The sequence below is a fragment of the Podarcis erhardii genome, assembly GCF_964252035.2.
Source record: "Podarcis erhardii genome assembly, chromosome: 4".
Taxonomy (NCBI): Eukaryota; Metazoa; Chordata; class Lepidosauria; order Squamata; family Lacertidae; genus Podarcis; species Podarcis erhardii.
Genome location: NC_138508.1, coordinates 104,491,128 through 104,508,686, shown reverse-complemented (window position 1 = coordinate 104,508,686; position 17,559 = coordinate 104,491,128). Strand labels below are relative to the sequence as shown.

The following is a 17,559-nucleotide window of genomic DNA, read 5'->3' as shown; positions in this document are numbered from 1 at the left end:
GCACCACACAAAGGACTTATTAGTGGGAAGCAGAATACAGCTTGGCAGCTTAAAGACCCCAATTTGATTTCAGCGGGCTTTGCATTGTGGACCATTGGTGGGCTTTCTGCAGAAGAATTGCTTGTTGAATTCTGTTTCCTTGGTTTACTTCTGGTGCCTTATTGGAATAAATTCTATGGCTGGGGCTTTCCCCCTGGTTTCCCCCCCTGGTTTAGGTGATTTGGGGAGTAGATCTTTGGGGGCAGGTTGTTGTCCTAAGTGGCATTCGCTGCCCATGCCCTCCAGCTTTTAAGAACAAAAAATACTAATAAATACATAAATATAAATATTTAATTATATATAAAAATAGATTTAATTATAGGGATTAAGGATTGCATTGAAATATTAAGTCTTTTCTAGGTACATTAATGGCAATAAATGTTTCCATTTTAATTCTTTTGGGATTACAGTGGTCCCTTGGGTTAAGAACTTAATTCATTCCGGAGGTCCGTTCTTAAGCTGAAACTGTTCTCAACCTGAGGTACCACTTTAGCTAATGGGGCCTCCCGCTTCCGCCGCACCGCCCAAGCATGATTTCTGTTCTCATCCTGAAGCAAAGTTCTTAACCTGAAGCACTATTTCTGGGTTAGCGGAGTCTGTAACCTGAAGCGTATGTAACTTGAAGCGCATGTAACCCAAGGTACCACTGTATGTCAACTCAGTTCCGTTGGAAATAAATAAACAAGTAAAATTGCATTTTGTTCAGATCGATTGGTAAATTGCATTGTTGATTGTTGCTGGGGAAATAAATGAATGTATTTATAATTATAAATAAAAAACGTATCTTTCATACCTTTTTAAATTCATTAATTGGGTTGATCAGTGAGCATATTTGTGAAAGAAATAAATGAATTTGTATTTATAAAAAAACATATCTTTTAAATTAATTAACTGGATTGATCAGGGGGCATACTGGAGAAAGAAATGAATTTATGTTTATAAATAACAAATATATATTTAACACCTTTTGGAATTAATTGCTTGGGTCGTTGATTAGAGAAATAAATAAATTATTTTTTTTCTTTCTTTCTTGATTCTGCCACATCCATGAATTTCTTCAAAAGTGCTACTAAGTTCATAAAAATTGTTTGTCATTTTGTATTTTCTCAATTAATGGAGCCTAAAATTGCAACAGTTAGCATGTGGGGCTCTATGAATTTTTTTGAGATTAGAAAAAGGCTTCTCACACAAGCAAAGGTTGGAAAATGCTCATATAGATGAAGGGCAGGTTATAATTTTTTAAAAAATAACAGTAATAATAATTACAATAAAGCCTCAGCATTTATATGGGAACCTTAAAGGAGGAATGATGGAAGAAGGGGTTCAGCGCCTGCCCAGCCCCTGCTTCAAGGCAGAAGCAAAACAAATGCGCAGGCTCCTAACATTGCTCCCCCGAGAGCAAAACTAGTGGGTTTATTTTGTTTTTCCTTTTAATAGCTTCTCTTGGGTGCTTTATGGACCAGATCTCTCATCTGAAGTGTCTGATCCCAAGACATAAATTAATTTTAGATGCACCTTTTATCCTTTGTGGCTGCTAAGGCAGTGCTCACTATTTGTTTTCGTTGCCATGGAGATAATTGACTTCCTGCAGTGGCAGAAGCCTTGTTTGGGGTATTAAAAGGGTTTGGGTCCAGGGATTCTTTAATTTTCATGTGGCGAGAAAAAGTCATTTCATCAACAAAACCTTCATAAAAAAAACCCTCTCCCCTCATAATTTGTATCACTCTCTTTATAACCCTGTGAGCATTTTCTTTGTTTCCCCATGTGCTCCATTTTGTAGCTCTCCCTGCACACTCCACAGTAGCTGCTAAAACCACAGCAAGAGACATATTGCCTATGCATTACAATTCTGCAAAAATTGGTCAGGCAAAGTCTCCCTCCAGAATACTATTTGGCAGCATTGTAAAGCAACAGCAGACCTATAATAAAACAGCTGATTGCCAAGGCGCACAAGAATGGAATGGAATTTGTGTGCGTACACACACACACACACACACACACACACAGCACCTCATCCTAGGGTTGCACCAAATATTCTCCAGTTTCAAAATTAGTTCAAAATTAGCATATTCAACAAAGGTGAACAAATCACACACACACACCCCACGTCTCCCCCCAAACCCTCATTGATCATGTGTGTTGATTTTACAGTGCTTGCTGACTTCTTCTTCTCTATTCTCTTTATCTCCTTTGCCAACAGGGGCATCTCCTGCTTGCAGTGCTGCAGGTGCAGAACCCCCAAGGTGGGTTAAGGATAAATAAGAAATGCAGTAGCAGCAATCAGCAAGGCTGCCCTGATCAGTCACTTCCAAAACCCAAACTCTTGAGAAAAGCTGCAGCTGCAGCTGCCACTGCCACTGCTACCACCCTGTGGCCCTAAGAGAGGATTGAATCTTTGCTAGTAGCCCATCCCCACCATTCCTCCTGCTCCTTCTCCCATCTGCTGCAGCCCACATCCATGGAGAAGGCAGGCTGCAGCAACTCCTGCTTGGTAGGCAGGGGCAGGCAGGCTTAGTGGTTAGGGTGATGAGGCAGAATGGCCACGGCTTGCTTGTCCTATGCTCTCCTGTGCCCTTGCCTGCCCATTCTGGTGGCGTGTGGAAGAGGGATCATCAGAAGGAGGAGCCGCCAATGCTGCCCAAGGAAGAATGGGCTGCATGTCTTGCTCACACATCTGCTGGACCAGGTATATAAACAGCAAAGGAAACTAAGAGCGGCAGCTAAGCGGGGCGGGGGGGGGGGATAAGTGGCAGAGGTGGGGGCAGCTTCTTCTTCTTGTCACCCATTTTGTTGCTGTTGCAGTGGGCAAACAAGCAAGCAGCTTTCTTGCCATTCCTTCCCAGCTCTCTTCTCCATGCATAGGCTGGGAACACACTGAGGTGGTAGCAAGTTCTGCTGCTGCCCTTAGGCTTCTGTGCACCTACAGCTGTCTGCATAAAGAGCCTACGTGTGTCCACAGTGGCCCTTTTCAGGTCTTCCTCTGAATGCACAGACATCGGGGGTGGGAGGGAGAACCGGATTAATAGACCCAGTCCCACTTCCCAGTCTGCATGTGCAACCTGTCTGTGCCTGAAGGTGCCCAAGAGGCTAATAATGCAAACGGAAAAGGACCTGTTGCTGTCATTCCATCAGCCGCAGCAACTGGGAAGGAAGGCGGAGGACACCAAGAAACAAAAGGCACTCAAGAGCAGTGCAAATGTTTATTACAATGAGGGTATGACTGAAAGAAAAGGAGGGCCAGCACTTGAAGGGTGAGGCTTCCGCTGTTCAGTACTGCAATATGTCTGTTACAATTGCCGCAAATGGATGTGTGTGGGGGGGGGTACTTTTCAACACTTGCAAAAGGAACACACACAGATCAAGACAAAAAAATAAACTGGCTCCGTCCTGCTTTATAACCCCAATGCATACACTTACCTGAGTGACGGCAGCACTGCTTTCTCAAAGCTGCACCCCAAGCTGCTTCACTAATGTACTAAGTATAGGACCACTTTTTAAAGAAGAGAATTGGGAGGAGCAGCTCCACCCAATCTGCACAACTTACTGGACAGGAGCGAATGAGGTCCAAAGACTCTTGGCACAGGGAATGAGTCTCTGGATGCTGCAACAGCACCTGGGAACACCAGGGTCTGGAGGAAATGAAACTCCATTACCTGGGTGTGGGGTGAGGAAGCAAGTCGCCCAGTTGCAGAGTTTATCCTACCACTATAGCCAACACACTGGGTGTAAGCTGAGGTGGTAATATGGAGAGCATAAAGTGAAGTCCTTTATTGCCTTTACTGTCATTGTTAGAATAAACTACTACTGTTTGAAACCATAGGTGGGAATACAAACTTAATTTACTTCCAGCAACTGGACAGATAAAACAGAAGCTCTCTGGGTTGATTGCTTGTTGCTTTGCCCTTGGCTAACCTCTCTTGCTCATACGCATTACATCAGTGTGACTGATGAAAGATATCATGGTACGCAGACAAGAATAAAACTCTAGTGTAAGAAGAGCCCTCTTGGATCAGGCCAGAGGCCCATGTAACCCAGCATCGTGTTCTGACAGTGGCCAATCAGATGCCTATAGGAAGCCACAAGCAGCACCAGACTACATTTCCCCCACTTTTGCTCCCTACCAGCTACAATTTGGAGACATGCTACTCAGATACTAGAGGTAGCTAACATTGCTAGTAGCCACTGATGGCCTTATAGAATCATAGAGTTGGAAGAGACCACAAGGGCCATCGAGTCCAACCCCCTGCCAAGCAGGAAACACCATCAGAGCACTCCTGACATATGGTTGTCAAGCCTCTGCTTAAAGACCTCCAAAGAAGGAGACTCCACTACACTCCTTGGCAGCAAATTCCACTGTTGAACAGCTCTTACTGTCAGGAAGTTCTTCCTAATGTTTAGGTGGAATCTTCTTTCTTGTAGTTTGGAACCATTGCTCCGTGTCCGCTTCTCTGGAGCAGCAGAAAACAACCTTTCTCCCTCCTCTATGTGACATCCTTTTATATATTTGAACATGGCTATCATATCACCCCTTAACCTCCTCTTCTCCAGGCTAAACATGCCCAGCTCCCTTAGCCGTTCCTCATAAGGCATCGTTTCCAGGCCTTTGACCATTTTGGTTGCCCTCCTCTGGACACGTTCCAGTTTGTCCGTGTCCTTCTTGAACTGTGGTGCCCAGAACTGGACACAGTACTCCAGGTGAGGTCTGACCAGAGCAGAATACAGTGGCACTATTACTTCCCTTGATCTAGATGCTATACTCCTATTGATGCAGCCCAGAATTGCATTGGCTTTTTTAGCTGCCGCGTCACACTGTTGGCTCATGTCAAGTTTGTGGTCAACCAAGACTCCTAGATCCTTTTCACATGTACTGCTCTCAAGCCAGGTGTCCCCCATCTTGTATTTGTGCCTCTCATTTTTTTTGCCCAAGTGCAATACTTTACATTTCTCCCTGTTAAAATTCATCTCGTTTGTTTTGGCCCACTTCTCTAACCTGTCAAGGTCGTTTTGAAGTGTGATCCTGTCCTCTGGGGTGTTAGCCACCCCTCCCAGTTTGGTGTCATCTGAAAATTTGATCAGGATGCCCTTGAGTCCATCATCCAAGTCGTTGATAAAGATGTTGAATAAGACCGGGCCCAAGACAGAACCCTGTGGCACCCCACTAGTCACTCTTCTCCAGGATGAAGAGGAACCATTGATGAGCACCCTTTGGGTTCGGTCAGTCAGCCAGTTACAAATCCACTGAGTGGTAGCATAGTCAAGTCCACATTTTACCAGCTTCTTTACAAGAATATCATGGGGCACCTTGTCAAATGCCTTGCTGAAATCAAGGTAGGCTACATCCACTGTGTTCCCTTCATCTACCAGGCTTGTAATTCTGTCAAAAAATGAGATCAAGTTAGTCTGACATGACTTATTTTTCAGAAATCCATGCTGACTATTGGTGATCACAGTATTCCTTTCTAGGTGCTCACAGACTGTTTGCTTAATGATCTGCTCCAGAATCTTCCCTGGTATTGATGTCAGACTGACTGGGCGGTAATTATTTGGGTCCTCTCTTTTCCCCTTTTTGAAAATAGGGACAACATTTGCCCTCCTCCAGTCTGCCGGGACTTCGCCTGTTCTCCAGGAATTCTCGAAGATGACTGCCAGTGATTCTGAGATCACATCTGCCAGTTCTTTTAATACTCTTGGATGCAGTTCATCTGGCCCTGGAGACTTGAATACATCTAAACTAGCCAAGTATTCTTGTACTATCTCCTTAGTTATTCTGGGCTGTGTTTCCTCTGCTGAATCATTTGCTCCAAATTCTTCAGGTCGGGCATTGTTTTCTTTATCAGAGAAGACTGAGGCAAAGAAGGCATTGAGGAGTTCAGCCCTTTCTGTGTCCCCTGTTTGCATTTCACCATCTTCTCCTCTGAGTGACCCCACTGTTTCTTTCTTCTTCCTTTTGCTACGAACATACCCATAAAAGCCTTTTTTGTTGCTTTTAACCTCTCTAGCAAGCCTGAGTTCATTCTGTGCTTTAGCTTTTCTGACTTTGTGTCTACACGTGCTGGCTATTTGTTTGAATTCCTCTTTGGTGGTTTCCCCCCTTTTCCATTTTTTGTACACATCCTTTTTTAATCTTAACTCAGTTAAAAGTTCTTTAGATAGCCACCCTGGCTTCTTTAGGCACCTTCCATGTTTCCGTCTCATTGGTATTGCCTGAAGTTGTGCTTTTACTATCTCCCTCTTAACAAACTCCCAGCCATCATGAACTCCCTTTCCTTTTAGTATTACTGTCCATGGGATTTCACCCAGCACTTCCCTAAGTTTTATGAAGTCGGCTTTCTTAAAGTCAAGAAATTGAGTCCTAGTATGCTTGGCTGCTCCTTTCCGCTGTATAGTAAACTTCAGAAGAGCATGACCACTCGCGCCTAATGATCCTTCCACTTCTACCCCACTAACCAGGTCATCAACATTGGTTAGGACCAGATCTAAAATGGCTGTTCCTCTTGTTGCTTCTCCCACTTTCTGGACAACGAAGTTGTCTGCAAGGCCAGTGAGGAATCTGTTTGACCTTATGCTCTTGGCTGAGTTTGACATCCAGCAGATATCCGGGTAATTGAAGTCCCCCATTACTACTATCTCCCTTCCTTTTGCATGCTTGGCCATCTGTTCCAGGAAGGCATCATCTATGTCCTCCGTTTGGCTTGGGGATCTATAGTAAACTCCCACAATGAGAAAAATTCCTTCCAGTAGCACCTTAAAGACCAACTGAGTTAGTTCTAGGTATGAGCTTTCGTGTGCATGCACACTTCTTCAGATAAGTGTGCATGCACACGAAAGCTCATACCTAGAACTAACTCAGTTGGTCTTTAAGGTGCTACTGGAAGGAATTTTTTTATTTTGTTTTGACCATGGCAGACCAACACGGCTACCTATCTGTAACTCCCACAATGAGGTCCCTGTTATTCTTCTCTCCCTTAATTTTGACCCAAATGCTCTCACTTTGGCTTTGAGAGCATAAATCTTGGATCTCTTCACAGGTATACACATCCCTGACATGTAACGCCACTCCTCCTCCTTTCTTGTCTGGTCTGTTTCTCTGAAATAGATTGTATCCCTCCATTATTACATTCCAGTCGTGGGACTTATCCCACCAGGTTTCAGTGATGCCTATTATGTCATATTTAGTTTGGTGTACCAAGAGCTCAAGCTCATCTTGTTTATTTCCCATGCTTTGCGCATTAGTGTACAGACATTGAAGTCCATTAATCATTCCACTCCTTAGATTTGTCAAATTCCCTTTGAAGGCTGTTCAAGTTGGTGAGCATTACTCCACACAGTGGTACTGCAGAGAGGAACCTCCAGCCTTCAGGTCCAATTCAGCTCCGCAGGGGTCCTCATCATTAGGGCTGCCCTACGCCCCAGTTTTCCCCGACTGCGAATGGGACTGTTAAAATGGCGTCTGGGTGGATTTTCGCTGAATTGGCAAAATGTCCAGGAAAACACAGAGGTATGGAAACCAGGGTGATTTTTTAATTTAAAAGCTTTAAAAATCTCCCAAAAGCCCAATGGCTCAACAACTTCGGGGCGGTGGAGGCGAGGAGGTCAACAATTTTGTTTAGATTTTCACTTTTGGGAATTTGGCAACCGTAGTGCTTTCTAAGTCCGTGTCCAATTGCTGCTGCTGTTCTGCTGCTTTCCCCAGGAAAAGTCACTTTTTAATGCTGAATTGGAACTAATGGCAATTTGCAGATTGTCATTTGCTCTGATTCAGTGGTAAAGAGCAGGTTTTTGTATGGAAAGCACTGGTGGAGAGGGATGCTTGGACAGGGAGCTTTAAAGAGCAGGCCTGTGCCTAGCAAAGGTAAGTATGGAAGAGCCCTGGGTCTCTCTCAGAAGCTGACAGCACAATGAAGAAGCAACTTACTTATTTGAATCTCTCTTTGGGATCAGAGAAATAATAGTTCTTAGACTATATAAACAAGTAAGAACTTAAAGAAAACTGGACCGCATTGCTCATTGTTTAAGAGCAATGTGTTGGTTTGTATGTACAACTTTTTGTAACAAATTTAAAGACAATTTGCAGTAAAACTTTGGAACTCTTTCTTGGTGTGGAGAGCTTATTGAGTCATACTCTGCTGCCAGCCTTTTGCAAGATGCATCTCCTCAGAAGAGGCAATGTAGCCTGCAAATTTCATCCAATTCTGGTCAAAAGTAAAATACAAAACAAAACAAAAACTGATAGACGGTTCCTTTGGGGGGGGGGAGAAGAAACAAATCACATTTTAGCAGTGTCCAGCACAGAACTGCAGGACCTATTTGCTTGTAATTCATCAAGTTTTATCCATTGGGCGACCCTACTCTGCTGGCAAATTAGACCCACATGTCAAAACACAAAAGGTTACAGCCATTATTTGATGTCCCAAAAGTGAATGCAGATGGTAGGGAATGAAGCTCTCTCCCCACCAAGCTCCATAAGGCAGCCTCTGAACAGGTCTAAGCCAAATTGTGCTTTTTCATAGCTTTTCATATTAAGCAGCACAGTAAAACAGAAGGTCATCCAATTGATATGGAAAGAGCATCACATTATCTCTACTACTGGGATACATTTAAAAGCACAAACAAGTCCTCACCCCCTGGGCAAAAGCTTACTTTGAGAATCCAGGTTCAGCAAGGATTATAGTCTACTACCAAGCTAGAAATATGAATAAACCAGGTCCATATTTACATAACTTCCCTATTAATCACATCATTAGCCTCACAGTCCCAAGGTGCTGCTTCAAAGACTAAAGACTATGACCTGCAAAGGAACAGGGCCATTGGAATTGGGCTAAGGTGGCATTTCCTTGCCAGCTCAGAAGATCCCCCAAAGAAGGATGGGGAGTCTATTTTGCCTCACAGAATATGTGCCATTTGTTTCTTAAAATGACAAGCCCTTCTCAGCAAAGGAAAGATGAAAAATAAAAAATCAATAGTACAAATGGAAATCTTTAAAAGCAAGTCATACAGAGACAACCCCCCTGAAAAATCCCCCTCAGTTCTTTTTAGTGTGCTACACAAAATCAATCTGCAGTGACCGGAAGAGTGAGCCATCCTCACCCCTCTGACAGCCAGAGAAGGAAAAAAGAGAGAAGGAAAATTTAGCTCTTCTTTTGCTTTCCCAAGGCTTTAATAGGCTTTTGAGCTAGGAGGGCACTAGAATCACCCTTGTAAGTTTTTATCAATTCATCCTTTTCCCTGAATGAGGACAGATATCAGAGCATTGCTCCATGGGTAACTTAGTGCTATTCTGTGATTTGTGTTCATATCTGCATCTGCAATTTTGCTCTCCATGAGACACATACTACCACTGATACTGCACATTTTTACCATTCTTTCAAATTGTGGCCTTATCTGCATTTAAAAACTCAACATTTGGTACGGTGTTGATTCATACCATTTCATTCACTCTTATTTTGTTTAAGACTCCTGTCCTGAACGCTTGTACCTGCTCATATGCTCCTCTTACTGTTCCCATGTCAGAATCCTGTCATGTATCTGGATTGTGTTGGCTTTATGTATTCCATCCACATCGGCTGGGACAGGAACTGGAAGTCTTGGTCTTCTCCAACTCTGTCAAAGATTGGAATACCCAAAGCTACTGCCCTAAGTGTAGACAACGTGGTTTGGCAAAGAGCATATTTCATGCAGGTACACTAGGACTGATCCTCAGAACAGCAATTGTTTTCTTTCCTGCCTGCTCAGTCCTAGACATCTCTACCTGAAAGGAAGTTCCACTGAGTTAAATGGGGCTTCCTCCCAAGTAAGTGGGGCAAGGATTGCAATCCAGGACATTAGACCTGACAAGCAAGTAGAAAAGTCATTTACAACACATTGATTCCCAAATGGTTTAAAATATGTTGATCTACAGTCCCAGTAAGCTCTGTGGCAGACATATTCAGTTTGCACTCCAGGGAACCCTGTGGTTCCTTGGGAGCATCTCAGGAGTTCCTCAGTGACATGATCAGCAACAGCGAAAAAGCATCACTGGAAATCAGCTCCCTCAACACAGATCTTCTCCAGAAAATTGAAGCATGAAGGTGTTATCTGGTGTACTGTTAGTAAATATGTAGGGAAGAAGCAGCCCAACACAGCTGGATGACACCCCACTTTACCTAGAACAAACCTTATAATCCTTTGTCCATCATCTAGGGCTTTTCTTGCAGACTAGCTGGAGTTCCCTGACAGGCACCTATGAGGAAAGGATTGCTTTTAAATTGATATGAGGTTTGAAAACCACGGCTTGGGCTGGAGTGTGGTGGGGGAACCCAGCAACACTGTAGGAAGAAATATGTATACATACTAGTATAATTGAATACAGCAGGTGTAATAAAATAATCAAATACAACCCAAGTACTATTATATTTACAGGAAACTAGAATGCATATACTACATTTCATGAGCCATGCTGTTTCTACTGCATTATAAAATCCTGAATGAGAAGATCTGATTTTTGTATTATAAAAAGGTCAAATTGCATCTAGTGCTTTCCGGTAAAGAAGACTTTCAGTGGTTTACTAGAATGTTAATATATCTAAAACCGCTGAGACCCAATATTGTGGTCTTTCACAATGATTTACAGTAGATGGAACTGACAATTGATCTCGGCAGCTCTTTAATACACAGAATTTTACTAAGTAGCAAAAAAGAAAATATGTGTTGAAGATAGTATATTCGCAGGTATAGATGCAGTCAAATCTATTGGATTTGAGGCTCTGCATTCAAATCACTCATGATCAATATATATTACAATCTTAAGTTTATATAGGGTTGCCATATGTCCAGGAAAACCTGGACATGTCCTCTTTTGGGGGGCCAACATGCCCCAGAAGCAGAAGCGCCACAGCAGAGTGAAGCCTGGGCGGAGCTGGGGTCCTGCCTCCCCTCAGGCTGGAAGCAGCTTCGACTGTCCTTCTTTTGCTCTTCAAGATGTGGCAAACCTAGTTTATATTGGCTTTTTTATGTCAACCGGAGCTTTAAAATGATTACAAGTTTGGTGGGTGGCAAAAAATACATTGCTGGAGCCTCTCTTTTCTGACTATTCCCAACCCACCCTCATTAATTCAGTATTTACACAACAGAATGCAGAGTTTCATAAGTTTACAAGAGGTTTCTGGTATATGCAGCCTTCATTGATCTGCTACTGCAATAACATTTCTTTTTATGACAACAAGCTCATGTAAAAATGGCCCAATCCTTAAACTATGGTGCCAGTATAAGCCTCACCAAAACAAATGGGACGTGCAGCTGCAGAGACCCTTGAGAGTTACAAAACGCATCAGGCAAGGAATGGAGCCATCAGCTACGGCAGATGTTCATAATACAGAGGTTCTGGTGTGGAGCTGTAATAACCACAGCTGGTACATACACACAAAGTGCACTGAAGCGGCTGGCAAAAGAAACTGAGAATATCACTTTTTGCCATTTAAACAGGCAGACACTGAAAAAGCAGTCTGATAAATTCCTCATTTTTCATATGTATGAATCTACACAGACAATGCAGTCAGGGGAGGGAACTCTGGGGCTCTAGGAACACAATAAAAGTTGGTGAATTGCTGGAAGTGTGCCTTAGGATGGTATTCAATGCTAAATGCACAGGGACAGAGGCAAGTCATAGAAATTAAGCAAGATTTAACAGTGCATACCTTGAGTGGAAATACATACAAGTATTTCTTCCATGAAGCCCAGTGCTGTACTGAGACCTTCCATTCTTCTAGGTTCAGATCAGCCTCGCACCAAAGAAGGGGAGGCCTTGCACTGGCCGTGGTCTGGCCCATCCCTCTGCCTCTTCTTTGCCTCTCTGCCTGCCCTAAGGAGTAGGCATAGGGGTGCACAGGGTCCCTAGGGAAAGGGGTCCCTGGGTCAAGCAGCCCCCGAAGGAGAGGCTCAGGCTCAGATCCAGGTGTGACGCTACTGCCTGGATTGTTATCCAGCCTCGTTGCTTCTGTTGCCACTGGGCCCACGGATCTGGCTGGGCCCTCTTCTTCTGGGTCACATTCACAATTAAGACTGCTACTTAGGGGGGGTGACTTCTTCAGTAACTGAAAAGTGATCACTGCCCCCAACTGCATCTTCAAGGACCCTAATCTCTTCTCGGCTCTCCTCCAGAATGCACGTACCATGTGGGTAGGGAGCAGACTCTCCTCCCACACCTCACTGTACATGCGTTCAGAGGCATATTTGTAATGTCTGAATGCTGACATATTGCAGGCACCTCTCTGAGCCATTGCGATCCCTGCCTTTGCAGATTTCCACTTCACAGATGCATTGCAGACATGCCAGTGAACGCAGCACAATCATCCATTGCAATGTGCCTCCCCTACACACAGCAAACTATAGAAGACTTCTGTGAAGGATCCACTCTTGGAGAGACCCGCACAACTAGGACTGGCAAATAAGGTTCTTGGCGAATCTGTGGCTATGACTCTTGCCATTGCAGAAACTTCAGTGCTGTGAAAAGGGTTGGTTTCGTGTATTTCAGCTCTCCAGCTGTGGAATTGTGAATTGCATGAGGGATCTAATGCAGAAAAATGATAGCCAGGATAACTAAATAGAAAGGCTTCTTAATGAATTAACTGCCGGGATATGCTCTGTAGTTCCAGTGTGCAATTATTTTTGTCTCTGCCACAGCAGACTCAATTTGCTCAGCTATCCAACCTGCTCTCTATACAGTTAGGTCAGATTCATACCTTAATCATTCACTATTGCTGGCTTCTCAACAAGTTGATTCTGATTCATCCCATCAGCCATATCTCCATCCCAGCATGCAGAAAATCTTAAGTAATATATATTCATCAGTACCCTTTAACTGCTTCCTGCAGGCGCTGGCAACTACACAGAAGTCTGTTTAGATGTTCTAGAAAGGCATAAGCAGGGAAATTGGTTTTCAGTAACACAGGAACTAGAAATGCGAGTTTAGAGACACCCTCCCTGCAGCCGCTGCCACACACACTCGGTGGCTCCACACCTTCCAGGCAGCGCCCACTTATTAGAAGTGGTAGGTGGATGGTGAATGGCATGCCTCCATCTGCCACACCATGTTGTCGCCAGGTCCTGACTCTTCCTTCTTGTTCTGCTGACGCAGCAGGGACATAAAGGCGGGTTCAGGCTTTGATGACAGATGCAGTGTGGTTGACTGTGCTCAGAAGTTTTAATTGGCTGGAAGCTGCCTAGAACGGCTGGGGCAACCCAGTCAGATGGACAGCAAATTTAATAATAATAATAATAATAATAATAATAATAATAATAATAATTATTATTATTATTATTATTATTATTATTATTATTATTATTATTTCCTGCTGCAGCTTCTCACCTCTTCCTCTTCCTAGGGCAGGCAAGGAGACAGCCCTTTCTATGGAAGCCTGCATGGGACATGAAGAGCAGAAAGACTTTCTCACCACCTCCACCCCCATACACACACATTGGTGCCAGCCATGGGGCAGACCAGTGCAGTGCAGACCTTTGGCCCCTAGGGGAAAAACTGCAGATACAGCACTGATATTAATGGGGGTCCAGAAGGTTTGGGGGACCGTCTGGAGAAGCATAGAAAGTGATGCAGGGAAGTGCAAGGGAAAGAGAGAAGCAGGGAATCAGCAAAAATCTGCTCCCCTCTCCTGTAAACCTTCCAGTTGACAGAAGTGAGAGTCTGAAACCAAGTGCCTGGCTGTGCTGTAATGTCTAGTTCTGGCTGGCTGCTGTTGTAAACAAGACGCTTGACTCTATGAACCCTCCACCTGATCCATCAAGGCTCTTCTTGCAGATGTTTGACTGTAAACATTACAGGCACCAAACTAGTTCACACAGTGCATGTCAGGGGCTTCACTGCCACAAGGAGAATAGAATCCTAGAATCACAGAGTTGGAAGAGACCACAAGGGCCATCGAGTCCAACCCCCTGCCAAGCAGGAAACACCATCAGAGCACTCCTGACATATGGTTGTCAAGCCTCTGCTTAAAGACCTCCAAAGAAGGAGACTCCACCACACTCCAGGGCAGCAAATTCCACTGTCAAACAGCTCTTACTGTCAGGAAGTTCTTCCTAATGTTTAGGTGGAATCTTCTTTCTTGCAGTTTGGATCCATTGCTCCGTGTATAATATTAATATAAATAAATACTATATATATATATATATATATATATATATACACACACACACAATATAAATGGAAAGTTAGGGTACCCTAAAGTATTGCATATTTCATACAGCAACCTTGAATGCATTTTTAAGATAGATACATGAAGAAATTAATGCCCAAAAGCTACACTAAGAATTATCCCTCCTGGGCTTTAGAATATTTTCCCAGAAATTAGAGCTAAATAGATGTAAGTGATTTGGATTTGTCTTTGAAATTCTTCTATTAGTGAAATCCATTACACTGTTGGATGTACAATATATCTTGTTTACATTATTTCATGAAGCATCAGAAAGAAGTTGGTTTTATTCTGATGCTTACATCTGACTTAACAGCAAATTCTGAAGTGAGGATTCCAGCCTCTCTCCGTCTTGGGTCCGCAGGTGTTATGAAACTACAACCCCCATTATTCCTAGCAAGGAGGCCAGGGGTCAGGGATGATGGGAGTTGCAGTTCAAGAACATCTGTGGACCAAGGATGAGAAAGACTGAAACAGGAAATATTAAATGAAAGCAAATTAATATATACTAATTAAGCCCTTCATCAAGCCATACTTTATATGGCATATGGGGAAAAAAATAGAGCATATGGACTATCTTGAAAGAAAATTCCTCATGTGACAATGGAGGCTTAGAAGCAGAGCCATCATATTGGAATGCGCAGTTTCATTCTTTATTTTTACTTTGCATACTTTTAACAGGAAAGCAAGAAAGGAAGAAAAAGAGAAGCACCATTGGATGATGTCTCTCTGCAGGTATGCCAAGTTGCAAAAAGGGATAAAAACATGCCCATTCTTGCTCTAAGGTATTATAAAGAAAAAGTGGTCTGAGTTTCATTCCTTTTTCAGTTAGACATCAAGAGTGGGAAAATCCATTTCAAATGAGAAGAGCTCTTAACAATCTCAAGTGCCTAAGCTTTTTTTTTTTTTTTTGCGGTCAGTTGTATACCATTTCTAGGCTACTGATGTACTTCAGCAATGCTTTCCCCTGGTTAAAAGCTTATACACTTGATCCAAGAGACAGAAGAAAAGATCTTCACAATTAAAAGATTGTGGGAACCAGAAAAACATAAAACAAAGGGAAGTTTGTGAAGTCTTTGAAGAATTCTCTGAATATCTTTGTGCTTTGGGGACTCAGGTTTCTGGATAAGAAAGGTCACATTATACAGGCTAATGTGTCTAGCAATTCAGCAGAACAAAAAAGGGCAGACTCAAATATCCTCCTGAGACCCAGGAGATTCAAAAGGTGATTTAAAATCCTGCCAAAGGGAAAGGCCTCCAGGCATGTTCCTTTCATCTTTTCCTTAAGGGACTTCCCAACAAACTGCCCCTGTCTAGCTGCTTTGGGGACAGCAAAACTTCACACGATGCCACTGTCCCTGTTTGCTGGGCCTGCCTCTGTTAAACCACTGCCCTCTTTTTGCCCTTGGGTGATAACTTTTGAAAGTTTTGTTCGCACGCACACAATTGCACTAGAATTCCTCAGAGATTTACTGCTCTCCCCTTGAGTCTGTTCAGGTTAAATTTCTGAATCAGAGCAGACATGCAGCTCCGTTCTAATGCACATGTATTTAAATGCATGCAGAGACACAAACACCAGCACATTGCCTGCTTCCCTTCCATCATTTCTCCTTATAAAAACCCACAAAGTGCCATGACATGCAGCCTTGACTGCAGCCTCTGGAGCCCCTTCCCAAGGGAAGCTCAACTTGCCTCCTCATTAAGGACCTTTTGCTGCAGAGTGAATCATAGAATCATAGAATCATAGAGTTGGAAGAGACCACAAGGGCCATCGAGTCCAACCCCCTGGAAGAGTGAAAGCCTTCCTCTTCCAGGACGGCTTCTGGCTCTTAATTGTTCTTAACTCTGCTGGAAATTATTTTAATGGGTACTTCATAATGCTATTTTATCCAGCCAATCGTAGTTTTGCTCCTTATTTCTCATTTTTAAAATCTATAGGATATTGTTCTTTCTACACTCTTTGTACGTTTTTATTGATTGCAAGTAGTGTTCTGCTCTCTCTTGAGGAAAAGTAGGATTTTTAATAAATAAATAAATAAATAAAGTAATACAACACAATCAGATCCATTATTAATCTAAACATAATACTGAACATTCTTAAGTGAAAGGGAAATATTGGGGTATACTGCAGGCTGATGCAAAGTAATTTAATAGAGAGCAGAGGATTCACAATGCGCTTCTTTAACAATCTGCAATGGGCTCATGCAGTGCTTGTTGTTCTAAGGATACATGTGTGCCCCATTTATCATTTGGGAAATGCTGGAGACTGTGAAGCAGTTCTGACACCTAAGAGGCTAGTTCCTTGTGGGCAATCTGAAAGCCACTTGCATATGTGAAGTCCCATTCACACACACTGCAGTCCTTTACATGTCTACTCAGACCACTAAATTCAGTGGGATGTAGGGACTCAGTTTTTAGTTATCTACACATTCATGACCTTTCTAGATCCCATTTTAATGCTTCACATAAGGTCTTTTAAATTAAAGGGGTCCTTTCCCCACAATATATCAAGTCCAGCTTATATATGTGACATATGTCAATGAGGAGGCTTTTGTTTATAAAATCTGAAAGAGAACTTGCACATGACACAGGCATGCGCACAGTTCCAGTGTGAGCACAGCAACACTGGTCTGAATTGGAGCAACTTCAGATGGAAACAGGAAACCAACTGAGGAGGGGAAATCCAACTTGGAATGGTTTCAGACATATAGGATTTATTTGAAATGTCTCCATGGAGAAGTTTCCTTTTCAACATAACAAACTGCATCCACACACTCCTTGTAGTAGGTGAAGCAGCTCTGAGATTCAAACCTGTGGTCCAATTGTTTCAGAGCTTGCTAAAAGCTATTGAGGGTCCAAAGCTAGAGGCTTTTTCTAGCCCTGCTAACTGTGACTGAAGATATGCTGAGGAATCAGCATGCAATACTCTAAAAGTTGGGCACATGCTCTACAGGTGAGGTGGGCCTTTCTCCACCACCTTATGCTAGCACAACCACAGCAGAGTTGCAATATCATCATCCCAGGGAGTTGGAACATCCACCATTACCAGATGCAGTTTTGCAAAAGCGGTTACATGCCATAGAAATAGGCAGTGGAGGCAAGGTGTGGGAGTGGAGAGCAAAAGTCTGCAGCGTTTCCCCTGGTGGTCAAAGAGAAAAGACTTAACTTTATAAAGGAAAAGACTCACACCAGACTTGCCAGCAGATGAGTTCACTGAATGGCTGGAGAGCTATGTAAGCTGACCCCACTGGGTTCAATGAATATGTCTCCAGGGCTTGTCTCATACAAGGAAAAAATACCTACTTATTTGGAGAAGGAGAGACCTGACCAGAAGGATCAA

At 43.1% G+C, this 17,559-nt stretch overlaps 1 long non-coding RNA gene across 2 annotated transcripts in view; it reads right to left on the bottom strand.

The window, feature by feature from the left end:
- The window catches only part of LOC309339968, a 100,333-nt gene that overhangs the window by 60,754 nt on the left and 22,020 nt on the right, over window positions 1–17,559 (bottom strand). Inside the window, exon 2 of one of the 2 annotated variants that reach the window (XR_014155712.1) lies at window positions 10,193–10,258. The exons of the other annotated variant lie outside the window; for it this stretch is intronic. This is a non-coding gene — a long non-coding RNA (uncharacterized lncRNA). The remainder of the gene's footprint in view (window positions 1–10,192; window positions 10,259–17,559) is intronic. 2 annotated transcript variants of the gene reach the window in all.